Source organism: Saimiri boliviensis, chromosome 10, assembly GCF_048565385.1.
Source record: "Saimiri boliviensis isolate mSaiBol1 chromosome 10, mSaiBol1.pri, whole genome shotgun sequence".
NCBI lineage: Eukaryota > Metazoa > Chordata > Mammalia > Primates > Cebidae > Saimiri > Saimiri boliviensis.
Window position 1 is genome coordinate 99,394,746 of NC_133458.1, and position 14,387 is coordinate 99,409,132.

Below are 14,387 nucleotides of genomic sequence, written 5' to 3' on the forward strand. Positions count from 1 at the left end.
AGAGCGGAAAGAGGATTCCAGCCCAAGTTGAATGGAATCCAAGGTCTATGCTCTTTCTGTTCAAATAGGCTGCTCTTTCACTCATACAGTGAGTAAGGAGGGGTAATAAATAGTATACTTTCTTCAAAGGAAAATGCAATGTTTGTTTTGAAGGCAGAGTAATAGCAGACTGTTCAGTGTTTGCAATAACATGAATTGCTGAGGTGGCTGTAGATAGTGCACTACAATTTCCTAAAAAGTCTTCTCACTCCCATAGAACTGCCCTCCATTTGGCCTCTGCCAATGGGAATTCAGAAATAGTAAAACTCTTGCTGTACAGAAGATGTGAACTTCATGCCTTTGACAGCAAAAAGAGGACAGCTCTAATAAAGGTATGCAGTAGCCGACTGTATCGGCACGAGATGGATATGATTTCAATATGTAGAATAAAGATGAGTTTTCTCATTTAAATATAGCTAGTTGGTGAAACCTGTGGAATATTTCTTTTGAGTTCCTAGGATTTATGATTTGTTTTTGGTCTGATACTGACAGGCCATACAGTGCCAAGAAGATGAATGTGTGTTAACGTTGCTAGAACATGGCACTGACCCAGACCTTCCGGATGTGTATGGCAATACCGCGCTACACTATGCGGTCTACAATGAAGACAAATTACTGGCCAAAGCACTGCTTTTATACGGTGCTGATATTGAAGCAAAAAACAAGGTATAGATCTATCCATTTTATTTTCAAAATACTGAAATGCGATTGTTTTAACACCGACCTCCTGTGTAAGGGTTAGTTTTCTGTATTTGGAAGCTCAAGCATACCTGAATGAAAATATTTTGAAATGACTTAATTGTCTAAGATTTTATTTTAAATATTGTTAAATTTAAAGAATTAGAGGGTACAGCTTTTTAAAAAATGTACTTGTGGTAAATTTCTTTTTTTGAAAACACTGACATTGTAAAAGGTAATACTTATTGTTTTATCCAATTTTTCTTTCCCAGGTTTTTGTTTGTTTGTGTGCTTGTTTTTCCTAATGACTATAAAATAGTAAAATTTGCCCTGGAAATAAGTTTTACATTAAAACTCCAAGAAAACAAAAACATGTTTCAGTGAATAGAAATCCTGCTGCTTTGGCAAATTTCTAAGAAAAGTAATCGATATGAAATGATGTATCTTGAGTGGCAAGGCTTAGGGTAGCTCTGATTGCTCATGAGGGAGAAATGGAAAGGGGAGAAGAGAGCAATCAGAAATATCAAGGCTAGTTTGGAAATTAGGTAATGGAGGGGAAAGACCATGAAACGGTTGTGTGTGTGTGTGTGTGTGTGTGTGTGTGTGTGTGTGTGTGTGTGTGGTGGTATTCATTCATTTCTTTTGTATGGTGAGACAGAGTTCTCTTCAGTTTTAGAGAATGAGTTTTCAGTTTGGGAGAGGGAGTTAGTTATAAATTGCCTGGAGATCAATGTTAGGAGGCCTCTGAGGAACCAGATTGGCAGTGAATAGGTGGTAATGTAGTGGGAAACCCTTGAGCAGAGGGAGTAACAGGTACTTAACTGACTCATGATCCTCTTCTGGTAGAAATAGCCAACTAGAGTCTCAATTCTGCTTTCTAATCTAGAATGTCTTGATGGGAAGGTGGGAGATAAGGAGCTTATAAATAACAAGATCAAGTTGGATTTTGAGTTTACTAGACCCTGTTCTTCTCTTACCTGGGAAAATTATGTGGTGTTTTCAGCAAATGAATCTCTCTCCTACTCTTTTCTCTTTTTGACCAAATCCTCAAATGATAAAGGGAATTGGTCATGTGGCTAAGAGAGGACACTGAAGTAATTATCTATTGCACTAGTTTTCAGCTAGAATTGTGCATCCCAGTAACCTGAGGAAAAATTTTAAATAATCTACAAGTCTAGGCTCTCCCCTGAAGATTTTCATAAAGTAAGTCTAATAAATCCTGGACATGTATGTTTCAAAAGGTTTCCTTGAAGCCAGGCATGGTGGTGAATGGCTGTAGTCTCAGCTGCTGGGGAGGCTGAGGGGGAAAATTGCTTGAGCTCAGGAGTTTGAGTCTAGCCTGGGCAACATAATGAGACCTTTCTCTAAACAATGATGACAAATTCCTCAAAATCTGGATACACTCCTGCTGAGGAATCACTGAATAAATAAGTGTAATATATAAATTCTTACATCTCAGAAACTTAAGATCTCTAGAATAGTTGCAGTTGGAGTTGGATATGTGCTAATTCCTTTATATCTTTCATTTCCCATAATACTAGTTTGACTTTTTTGGGGGGTGGGAGACAAGGTCTCTGCCAGGCTGGAGTGCAGTAGTGTGATCACAGCTCACTGCAGCCTTGACCTCCCCAAGCTCAGGTGGTCCTTCAACCTCAGTTTTAGTATTTTTTTTTTCTGAAGTAGAGATGAGTTTTTTGCCATGTTGCCCAGGCCAGTCTTGAACTCCTGGGCTCAAGTGATTCACCTGCTTCAGGCTTTCAAAATGCTAGGATTACAGGTGTGTGCCACCATTGCTGGCCTAATCTGACTTTTATCTCTGTGGTTGGGATGTTAAAATGAATATTATTGGCAGTATCAATCAGCTTACGGAATAATACCTTCTCCTAACATCAGTTATTCATTGCCATTCAGAAGGTCTTTAGAAATTTGCAGTGAGTAGTCTTCAATAAGTAGAGGATGGTCCTCTCAGGATTTTGTGTCTCTTTGTTACCATTCAAGTGGTTAGCTCAGTAAGTTGTTAGTAAGATCAGAGTTTTCTCAGTTAGAATTGTAGCAAGTTCTAAACTTCTTTGATCAATTGAAGCTTTATTATAGACTATCCAGTATCTCTCTAAATGGTATTGGGAAAACTGGCTAGCAGTGTGCAGAAAGCAGAAACTGGACCCCTTCCTGACATCTTACACTAAAATTAATTCCAGATGGATTAACAATCTAAACATAAGTCTTAACACCATAAACACCCTAGAAGAAAACCTAGGCAAAACCATTCAGGACATAGGTGTAGGCAAGGACTTCATGGCTGAAACACCAAAAGCAATGGCAACAAAAGCCAAAATAGACAAATGGAATCTAATTAAACTCCAGAGCTTCTGTACAGCAAAGGAAACAATCATTAGAGTGAACTGGCAACCAACAGAATGGGAAAAACAATTTGCAATCTGCCCATCTGACAAAAGACTAATATCCAGAATGTGTGAAGAAATAAAACAGATTTATAAGAAAACAAACAAACCCAATCAAAAGTGGTCAAAGGATATGAACAGACACTTTACAAAAGAAGACATATATGAGCCCACCAAACGTATTAAAAAATGCTCATCAGCACTGGTTATTAGAGAAATGCTAATCAAAACCACGTTGAGATACCATCTCACACCAGTTAGAATGGTGATCTTTAAAAAACCTGGAGACAACAGATGCTGGATAGGATGTAGAGAAATAGGAACATTTTTGCACTGTTGGTGGGATTGCAAATTAGTTCAACCATTGTGGAAAACAGTGTGGCAATTTCTCAAGGACCTAGAAATAGAAATTCCATTTGACCCAGCAATCTCATTACTGGGTATATACCCAAAGAATTATAAATTGCTCTATTATAAAGACAAATGCACACATATGATCATTGTGGCACTGTTTACAATAGCAAAGACCTGGAACCAACCCAAATGTCCATCAATTATAGACTGGATAAACAAAATGTGGCACATATACACCGTGGAATACTATGCAGCCATAAAAAATGATGAGTTCATGTCCTTCGTAGGGACATGGATGACTCTGGAAACCATCATTTTAGCAAACAGACACAAGAACAGGAAACCAAACACCACATATTATCACTCAAGGGTGGGTGTTGAACAATGAGAACACATGGACACAGGGAAGGGAGCATCAGAGACTGTGGTCAGTTGAGGGGCGGCTAGGAGAGGGACAGCAGGGGCATGGGGAGGGTAGGGAGGGATAATGAGGGGAGAAATACAAGATAGAGGAGATAGGGGGATGAAGGCAGCAAACCACCTTGCCATGTATGTAACTATGCAACAATCCTGCATGATTTGCACATGCACCCCAGAACCTAAAGTACAATAAATAATAAAAAATAAAACGTTTGTAGAGCATTTGCTTAATCAGGATGGCAGTTTTAAACACTGAAAACCATGGAGTTATTGAGACTACATATAGGGATTCTGTAAATTTGGTTTCACTAGTTCTGTGAACTGATTATTTATTTAGTTACCAATCTGGAAAACTTAAATACAAATTGATTTTAAATGAATACATGTTGGAAAAATTGTTGAAATGGGCAGTATGAGACTTAGTAGCAATGTTTACTGCACATTGGAGCTTGATCTTTTGGTAAAACATGAAACTAAAGAAATATTTTACAAATTCTTGCTTTATACACAACAATTTGTCTTAGAGTTTGAGAATATAGAGCTAAAAGATAGAGCTCTTTGTTTAGATGGAAAAAATATTATCATCCAATAATACCACGCCAAATGCTGGCATAGAATCAAAGATTCCTGGAACCAGTAAGTGTTTAAAGTGAGTTTTTGAGATGATCAGAGTTAATGTGTTGAGGCAGAAGAGAGGTGTCTCCAAGGGAAAGAGCAGTGTGTGAGAAAGCACCAAAGAGTAAGAAGGAAGTGACTATAATTTGTTTACTTTCTATGAGTGTAAGTTTATAGGATCCTATATAGTTTCCAGTTCAGTTGAGAAGTACGTAATTTTTTGAATCAAATATCATTTTTGCTTTTATTGTTTTACAGTGTGACCTCACGCCACTTTCACTTGCTGTATATGGACAAAAAGAGAAAATGATGAAATTTTTAATCAAGAAAAAAGCTAATGTAAATACAATTGATAAATTTGGAAGGTATAGTTATTTTTTTTAATCTCTGTGTTGTAGAATGATAGCAGTCACTCAAGTCATAAACATTATAAGATTAACTTATTGCAACATAGTGATCAGGATCAACAAATCAGTTAAGTAGAAAAACAATTAGACTGGGCAACATAAATAACAGTTTTAGTGGGATTCCTCTTACTGCACTGACTGATGTTATTATGTGACATTTTTGGTTATATGATTTATGTTAGCTAAATGGATTTCATATTTGTCTCATGAAGTGTGAACTTTAACTTTTAGTTTACTTATGACTTAGTATTGAACTTAACTCTTTCTAGTAGTTTTTAATCTCTATGTCTTATATGCTTTTCCACTAATATACTTAATTAAACATAAATAGGAGTTGATAATCATTTTGTCTTTTGAATAACTCTGCGATAAGTTGCTTTCTTTGAAGAATATTAATGTTAGCTTATGCCTCCAAGAAATTAATTGCTATTCCCACATACTGTAAGTTCATCAGCTTTTGTTTTAATTCCAGTGTATTTTGATGTTTTGATTATTTATTTATAAGGTAAAGAAGCTTGATGGGGATAGCAGTGAATCTATAGATTACTTTGGGCAGTATGACCATTTTGACCTATTGATTCTTCCTAACCATGAGCATGGAATGTTTCTCCATCTGTTTGTCTCCTCTCTTATTTCATTTGTTGTTCTCCTTGAAGAGGTCCTTTACATCCTTTATTAGTTATATTCCTAGGTATTTTATTCTCTTTGTAGTAATTGTGAATGGGAGTTCCTTCTTGATTTGGCTCTCTGTTTGCCTGTGATTGGTATATACGAATGCTTGTGATTTCTGCATATTATTTTGTATTCTGAGATTTTGTGGAAGTTGCTTATCAGTTTGAGAAGATTTTGGGCAGAGACGATGGGGACTTTTAGATATACAATCATGTCATCTACAAATAGAGACAGTTTGACTTCTTTCTTTCCTAATTGATTACACTTCATTTCTTTTTCTTGGTTGATTGCTTTGACTAGAACTTCCAATACTATGCTGAATAAGAGTGGTAAGAGAGGGCATCCTTGTCTAGTGCCTGATTTCAAAGGGAATTCTTCCAGCTTTTGCCAGTTCAGTATGATATTGGCTGTAGGTTTGTCATATATAGCTTTTATCATTTTGTGATACATTCTATCAATACCTAGTTTATTGAGAGTTTTGTTTTGTTTTGTTTTAAACATGAAGAGCTGTTGAATTTTGTCAAAGGCCTTCTCTGCATCTATTGAGAAAATTATGTGGTTTTTGTCTTTGGTTCTGTTTATGTGGTGGTTTACATTTATAGACTTGCATATGTTGAACCAGCCTTGCAGCCCCAGAGTGAAGCCTACTTGATCATGATGGATAAGCTTTTTGATGTGCTGCTGCAATCCGTTTGACAGTACGTTATTGAAGATTTTAGCCTCTGTGTTCATCATGGAGATTGGCCTGACCATTTTTTTTTTGTTTTGTTTTGAGTCTCTGCCGGGTTTTTGTATCAGGATGATGATGGTCTCATAAAATGATTTAGGAAGGATTCCTTCTTTGTATATTGTTTGGGTTAGTTTCAGAATGAATGGTCCTAGCTCCTCTTTGTATGTCTGGTAGAATTCAGCTGTGAACACCTCTGGGCCTGTACTGTTTTTGGTTGGTAGGCTATTAATTGCTGCCTCAACTTCAGCCCTTGTTATTGGTCTGTTCAAGGTTTCAACTTGTTCCTGGTTTAGGCTTGGGAGGATGTAAGTGTCCAGGAATTTATCCTTTTTTTCCAGGTTTACTGGTTTATGTGCATAGAAGTATTTGTAGTAATCTCTGATTGTAGTTTGAATTTCTGTAGAATTAGTGGTGATATCCCCTTTGTCAGTTTTTATTGCATCTATATGATTCTTTTCCCTTTTCTATTTAATTAACTCTGCTAGGAGTCTATTTTGTTGATCCTTTCAAAAAACCAGCTTCTGAGCAGAACGTATATTCTGTGGATTTGGGGTGGATATTTCTGTAGATGTCCATTAGGTCTGCTTGGTCCAGATCTGAGTTCAAGTCCTGGACATCCTTGTTAATTTTCTGTCTCGTTGATATGTCTGATATTAACAATGGAGTGTTAAAGTCTCCCACTATTACTGTGTGGGAGTCTAAGTCTCTTTGTAGGTCATTAAGAACTTGCTTTATGTAACTGGGTGCTACCCGGGTGTTCCTGTATTGTGTGTGTATATGTTTAGGATCATTAGATCTTCTTGTTGCATTGATCCTTTTACCATTATGTAATGCCCTTCTTTGTGTCTTTTGATCTTTGTTGGTTTAAAGTCCATTTTATCAGAGACTAGGATTGCAGCCCCTGCTTTTTTTTTTTTTTCCTCTCCATTTACTTGATATGTCTTCCTCCATCCCTTCATTTTTAGCCTACACATGTCCTTGCACATGAGATGGTCTTCCCAAATACAACACACAGATGGGTTTTGATTTTTTTTTTTTTTTTTTTTTTTTTTGAGATGGAGTCTCACTCTTGTTACCCAGGCTGGAGTGCAATGGCGCGATCTCGGCTCACCGCAACCTCCACCTCCTGAGTTCAGGCAATTCTCCTGCCTCAGCCTCCTGAGTAGCTGGTATTACAGGCGCGCGCCACCATGCCCAGCTAATTGTTTGTATTTTTAGTAGAGACAGGGTTTAACCATGTTGACCAGGATGGTCTTGATCTCTTGACCTCGTGATCCACCCACCTTGGCATCCCAAAGTGCTGGGATTGCAGGCCTGAGCCACCACACAGGGCCGCTTTTGACTTTTTATCCAATTTGGCAGTCTGTGTTTTTGATAGGGGCATTTAGTCCATTTACACTTAAGTTTAATACTGTTATGTGTGAATTTGATACTGCCATTTTGATGCTAGCTGCCTGTTTTGTCCTTTAGTTGACAAATTTTCTTCATTGTATCTATGGTCTTTACCATTTGGTACATTTTTGGAGTGGCTGTTACTGATTGTTCCTTTCCTTGATTAGTGCTTCTTACAGGAGCTCTTGTAAGGCAGGCCTGGTGGTGAGAAAAATCTCTCAGTAGTTGCTTGCTCATAAAGGATTTTCTTTCTCCTTCGAATGTGAAGCTTAATTTGGCTGGATATCATATTCTAGGTTGACAGTTCTTTTCTCTAAGGATGCTGACTATTGGCCCCCACTGTCTTCTCACTTGTAGAGTTTGTGTGGAGAGATCTGCTGTGAGTCTGGTGGGCTTCCCTTTGTCTCTTGTTGCCCTTAGCATTTTTTCCTTCATTTTAACACTGGTGAATCTGATGATTATGTGCCTTGAGGTTGCTCTTCTTTAGGTATATCTTTGTGGTGTTCTCTGTACTTTCTGGACTTCAATGGTGGCCTGCCTCACTAGGTTGGGGAAGTTCTCCTGGATAATATCCTGAAGAGTGTTTTCCAGCTTGCATTCATTCTCTCTGTCACATTCACATATGCTTATCAAACGTAGATTACGTCTTTTCACAGAATTCCATATTTCTTGGAGGCTTTGTTCATTTCTTTTCACCCTATTCTTGCCTTCTCATTTTATTTCATTGCGTTGATCTTCAATCTCTTACATTCTTTCTTCTGCTTGGTCCATTCAGCTATTAAGACTTGATGCTTCATGAAGTTGTTGTGCTGTTTTTCAGCTCCATCAAGTCATTTCTATTCTTCTCTAAGCTGTTTATTCTAGTCAGCATCTCATCTAACCTTTCATCTAGGTTCTTAATTTTTTTGCATTGGGTCAGCACATGTTCTTTTAGCTCTGAGAAGTTTGTTTTTACCCACTTTCTGAAACCTGTTCCTGTCAGTTCATCGGATTCATTCTCCACCTATCTTTGATCCCTAGCTGGTGAGGAGTTATAATCCCTTGGAGGAGGAGAGGTCTTCTGGTTTTTAGTGTTTTCTTCTTTTTTATGCTGGTTTCTTCCCATCTCAGTGGCTTTATCTACCTGTGGTCTTTGTAGTTGGTGACTTTCAGGTGGGGTCTCTAAGTGGACATCCTTTTTGTTGATGTTGAAGCTATTTATTTCTGCTTCTTAGTTTTCCTTTTAACAGTCAGGCCCCTCTGCTGCAGAACCACTGGGGATCCACTCCAGATCTCACTTACCTCGGGATCGCCTGCAGGGGCTGCAGAACAGCCAGGGTTGCTGCTGGTTTCTCCCTCTACTGTCCTCATCCCAGAAGGGTACCCACCAGATGTTGGCCTGAGCTTTCCTTTATGAGGTGTCTTTTTGGGTATATGGGGCTCAGAGAGTTGCTTGAGGAGACAGTCTGTCCCTTATAAGAGCTCACGTGCTGTGCTGGGAGTTCTGTTGTTTTTTGCAGAGGTGCTGGGCTGATACATTTAAGTCTACTGTAGCTGAACTCATAACCTCCTGTTTCCCCAGGTGCTCTGTCCTAGAAAGGTCAGCTTTATTTATAAGTTCCTGTCGTGCTGCTGCATTTTTTCATAGATGCCCTGTCCAGCACAGAGTAGTCTAGTCACAGTCTGTTAGCAGAGGTAATGCTGAGCTGCCACAGGCTCTGCCCATCTACTGCATGAACTGCATTGGTAGTGGCAGACTGCCTTAGTAGTGGGGGACACCCTTCCCCCCACTGAGCTGGACCATCCCGGGTCAAGCTGCACTTATGGTGAAACTCCTAATACAGAGTGTTTCAGATTTCTTGTCTTGTGGGGGTGGTACCCATCAAGCCAGATCGTCTAGTTTCCTGTCTCAGCCCCCTCCCTTTCAGTTGAATCGGTGGCAACCTCGACCTCCTGGTTCACGTGTTTCTCCTACCTAAACCTTTTGAGTAGCTGGGATTACAGGTGCACAGCACTATACTTGGCTAATTTTTTAATTTTTAGTAGAGATGAGGTTTCCCTATGTTGGCCACACTTGTCTTGAACTTCTTTCCTCGTAATCCACCTGCTTCAGGAGCTGGGATTATAGGTGTGAGCCACTGCACACGGCCACATGTAGAAGTTTAGTGCTACATACAACACTGAACATTACACTGTGCTGGGATTACATGTGTGAGCCACAGTACCCAGCCACATAGATTTTCTTATTTCTCTAAGAATCCTGATCGTAAATGAGTTCAGAGTTGTATGTAGAAGCACAATGCTTAGATGCAGATGTGTAAATATAGAAGGATACAATACTTAGATTTAACAGTTATGAATAAATGTAATTCTTATAACTGACTATAACAGTATTAGAAAAGTCATATATTGATAAAGATTTCTTCAGAAAAAGAGACTTAAAAACTTTGAGGAATTGCTTCTTTCCAAATGTATGCATACCTAAGGTTCTTACAATGGTGTGGTTTATAGAATAGATATTAGAGTGTAAATCCAATTTTTAAAACGTAGTCAAACGTATTAATCTTATATTTTATGCCTATGGCTATTTTGTAATTCAGAGAAAGGCTTTTCCAACTCCGAAATTCTTTAAAATCCTCTAGTGATTTATTTTTCATGGTGTTTAAATCAATATTGAAACTTTCTTGAATTTACACTGGTTTGAAGTTTTGTCCAACTTTTTTTCAGTTACATATTAACCATGGGAATTCTTTCATTATACAAATAAACATGTTACGGTTTAAATTCAGAGGAAATTATGATATGTTATTCTATTGTATGCTAACTAAAGTGTTCTTTTGTTGACTTAGAGTTCTCTTAGCCATAAGAAAAAAAAAGATCTCTTGCATGAAATTAGCATGTTGTGGGGGAAAATTGCCATGCTTAGACTGGAACTAGACACAATAAAACAGCAGAACCCACTAAGGGCAAAGAAATTTTTGGAGGACATTGAAAGTGTGAAAGGAAAAAATGCTTATATTCTAAAACCTATAAAATTGGATAAAGAAGAATGAACAAAGATGGTATTTTAAGGAGAGTGGACAGCTTAGCATTTTGACAACGAAGAATAAAATGGTCAGTTCTGAATTGGAGAATGTAAGACACAACTAGGAAACACTGGAAATGGAAATTCAATCATGTCCTTGTAGACTGGCTACTGGTCTACATGAATGTGACCAAAGCCAGATAGCAGAAAAAGACTTCTTTTCAGAGAACAAAACCTGAACAGGTTTATTTACAGGAGACAATGAATTCTCATACATCTAAACTGAAAGAGAACAGCAAGATTCTTTCTGAACAACTGTAATGCTTATTGTAAAAATTAACAGCCTAAAATTTCAGCTCCATCACACAAGATAAACTGTGAGAGAAAAGACAGGGCAGGCTGTCATCTTTCCTGTTGGAGGAACTTAATTATTCCAGCTAAGGGCATTGGAGAGTATAAACCCACCAGGGGCAGAAGAGTTCCCACAGCACAGCACAGCTGCTTTACCAAATCATGGCCAGACTGCTTCTGAAAGCAGGCTCCTGATCCTGTTCCTTCTTACTGAACAGGACCTCCCACCTGGTGCTTACAGCTACCCTCACAGGTGTTCTCTGGCCAATGGAGATTTGAAACATTCCTTAGACAGAGCTCCCACAGAGAGGGGCGGGCCACCAACTTTGCTGTTTGGATGACTAGGTTCTGGCCTGAGGGCTTTGTAGAACCCAAGCTGACCAGGGGTGTAAGTGGTAGCTCAGCACAGCAGAGCCACCTCGCAAAAACATGGCCAGACCCTTGTTTAAGTCAGTCCCCAACCACATTTCTAATCACTGGGTAAAGCCATTCAACAGGGTTTCTGGCTGCCTTCACTGCTGTTCTCTGGCTGACAGATGATTCAGGCCTCCCTGAGTCAGAGCTTCCAAGGAGAAGACCAGACTGTCATCTTTGCTGTTTAGGCGACTCAGCCATTTCAACCTTGGGGCTTCATAGTGTCTGAGGCAACCAGGGGCTGAAGTGAACCCCCAGCACAGCACAGCTGCTCTACAGAAACATGGCCAGACTTTTTTTAAAGCAAGTCTCTGTTCTTGTTCCTCCTGACTAGACAAGACTTCTGAACTTGTCTCCAGCCACCTCCCATAGTTGTGTCCAGATTGGCAACAGGATTGTACCTCAGTGGTACAGAGGTCCCAGAGGAAGAGGCAGGCTATTATCTCTGCATTTTTGCAGGCTTTGCTAGTGATACCTTGAGGCACTGGAAGATATGAGGCAATTAGGGACTGGAGTGGACCCCCAGTATACCACAGCAGCCTTATAGGAAAGTGGTTGAACCATTACGTGGGTGCTGGTTTCCATATCTCCTCGATGAGCAGGTCCTCCCAGCTTGGATCTTTATCCAGGCCCCACTGAAGCCATCAAGCCAGTAGCAACTTGGCAATTCCTTGGACAGAGCTTCACAGATCGACTGAAATCCTCTCTGCCACTGCCTCTGCAGTGGATCTGCCCTTGTCACCTTCAGAATATCAAGAAAGCAAAAACCATAAGTGCCATATTGATAACTCTAACAAGCTGCAGTTGACCCAAGGAACAAGGCAGTCCATCTCTTGTGGATACCACATACCCCCCATGGCTTATCACCAGACAGGGAACCCTGGCTTGGGCCCACAGCACAGACCCTCCATCCTGGGCTAATTACACTAAGTGATGGCTAACTCACATCTCTCTGGGGTAGAGCCCCCAGGAGACAAGCAAAGTGATGGAGCAGGAAGCCAGCTGATGTGAAGCTCAGAGGGCAGGCACAGCTATCTCTCTAGGCTCTACTTGGTCTTATGAGACACTTTATCCTAGCACTTTAGGAGTGTGGAGGTCAGATCAGCCACATCTCATGTGAAGATTGTCCAGCAGAGATATGGTGTGCGAGTTTCCCTCTTAATAAAAGGAGACTTGCTTAAAAAAGAAGTCTGGCCACGTTTTTGTAGAGCAGCTGTGCTGTGCTGGGGCCTCACTTTTCAGAGAGTTCTCTGAGACCTGATCTCTGCTGGGCATTCTAGCACATGAGATGAAGCTGGTCTGACCTCAGCACTCCTTAGTCTGCTTGCCTCTCCCAGGGCCCCAGCCTGGCCACACCTGCCTACAGGGCACTCTCAGCTGCCCACACCTTTGTTTCTGTGCCAGTGGACCATGCCTGAGCAGTGAAGAGATGCAGCAACGTGGACCCTTCAGGCATGCACCAGCCTCTACATTGCCTCTCCATACTGCAGCTCTTTATGCACAAACTTCCTACATCACTTTGCTGCTGTGTGTTTACATGAGTGGATTTTGCTGTAGTTGCCCTACCAGCACATGGGACTGCAGCACACACTTCAACCCACCTGAACTCCCATTGAAGAGATAGCCATGGTAGGCACAGAACCAATAGAACCAACTCTGCCAACAACTTGCCCTTGTGCTAATGTTGTGCACAAAAAAGAGACCCTAATATGTGTTGAGTGACTGCTGCTGCTTAGGGGGTCACAGAGAAGGCACCCAAACCTGCACAGGCCAGCACCCCAGCCTGCACCTCCAGTGCAACAGCACACACAGCAGGGGTCCCCTGGCTCCCACAAAGTGGTCTTGCCTCCACCACTTCCACCATTGGGTGAATGCCAACAGGGAGGCAGGCACTTCTGCATCTGCTAGCACTCTGCCACAGCTGCCACACTTTGCAGCCTTCAGTTTAGTAGAATCCAAACTTTGAGGAGCCAGAGAACAAAGTTGAAACCCAATATAAATTTCCCAGAGTTAAAGAACACAGTCTAGGAATTGGGAGATGAATATTGGCCCCCTAAAATCCTCCAAAACCAAAGCCAGCTGACTGCATCTGCCTTAGACCACAATCAAACCAAAAAGATCATCAAATATCATAAAAGAAAAATATCCTGTGCAAAGGTCAGCAACCTCTAAGGTTGAAGGTGAATAAGATCATAGAGATGAGGAAGAATCAGTGCAAGAACACTGAAACTCAAAAAGTCAGCATGCCTTCTTTCCTCCAGATGATTACATCAACTGTTCAGCCTGTTCAAGTTTTCAGAACTGATCAGAGGCTGACATGTCTTTAATGATACAAGTAGAATTCAGAATGTGGGCAGAAACAAAGTTCACTGAGTGAAAGAAGTATGTCATCATCCAATGCAAGGAAGCCAAAAGTCATTGTGAAACATCGCAGGAGCTAACAGGCAATAGAGCCAGTATAAAGAACCTTACCAGTGCTTGCTATGGCAGCACATATATTAAAATGGGAATGATACAGGCAAGATTAGCATGGCTCCTGCTTAAGGATGACATGCAAATTCATGAAGCATTTCATATTTTTAGGAAGAATCAATATTGTGAAAATGGCCATACTGCCCAAAGTAATTTATATATTCACTGCTGTCCCCATCAAGCTACCAATGACCTTATTCACAGAACTGGAAAAACCCACCTTAAACTTCATATGGAAGCAAAAGAGACTCTGCATAGCCAAGACAATGCTAAGCAAAAAGAACAAAGCAAGAGGCATCATGCTACCTGATTTCAAACTATGCTACAAGGCTACAGTAATCAAAACAGCATGGTACTGGTACCAAAACAGAGACATAGACCAATGGAACAGAACAGAGGTCCTGGTGGCAATGCCACACATCTACAACCATCTCATC

At 40.3% G+C, this 14,387-nt stretch overlaps 1 non-coding gene across 1 annotated transcript; it reads left to right on the top strand.

Annotated features, from left to right (window-relative positions):
• Nucleotides 1-13,952: 13,952 nt before the first annotated feature.
• On the top strand, nt 13,953-14,059 carry LOC120363133 (U6 spliceosomal RNA). Its single transcript, XR_005578815.1, has one exon. It is a non-coding gene; the product is annotated as a U6 spliceosomal RNA (small nuclear RNA).
• Nucleotides 14,060-14,387: the final 328 nt, after the last annotated feature.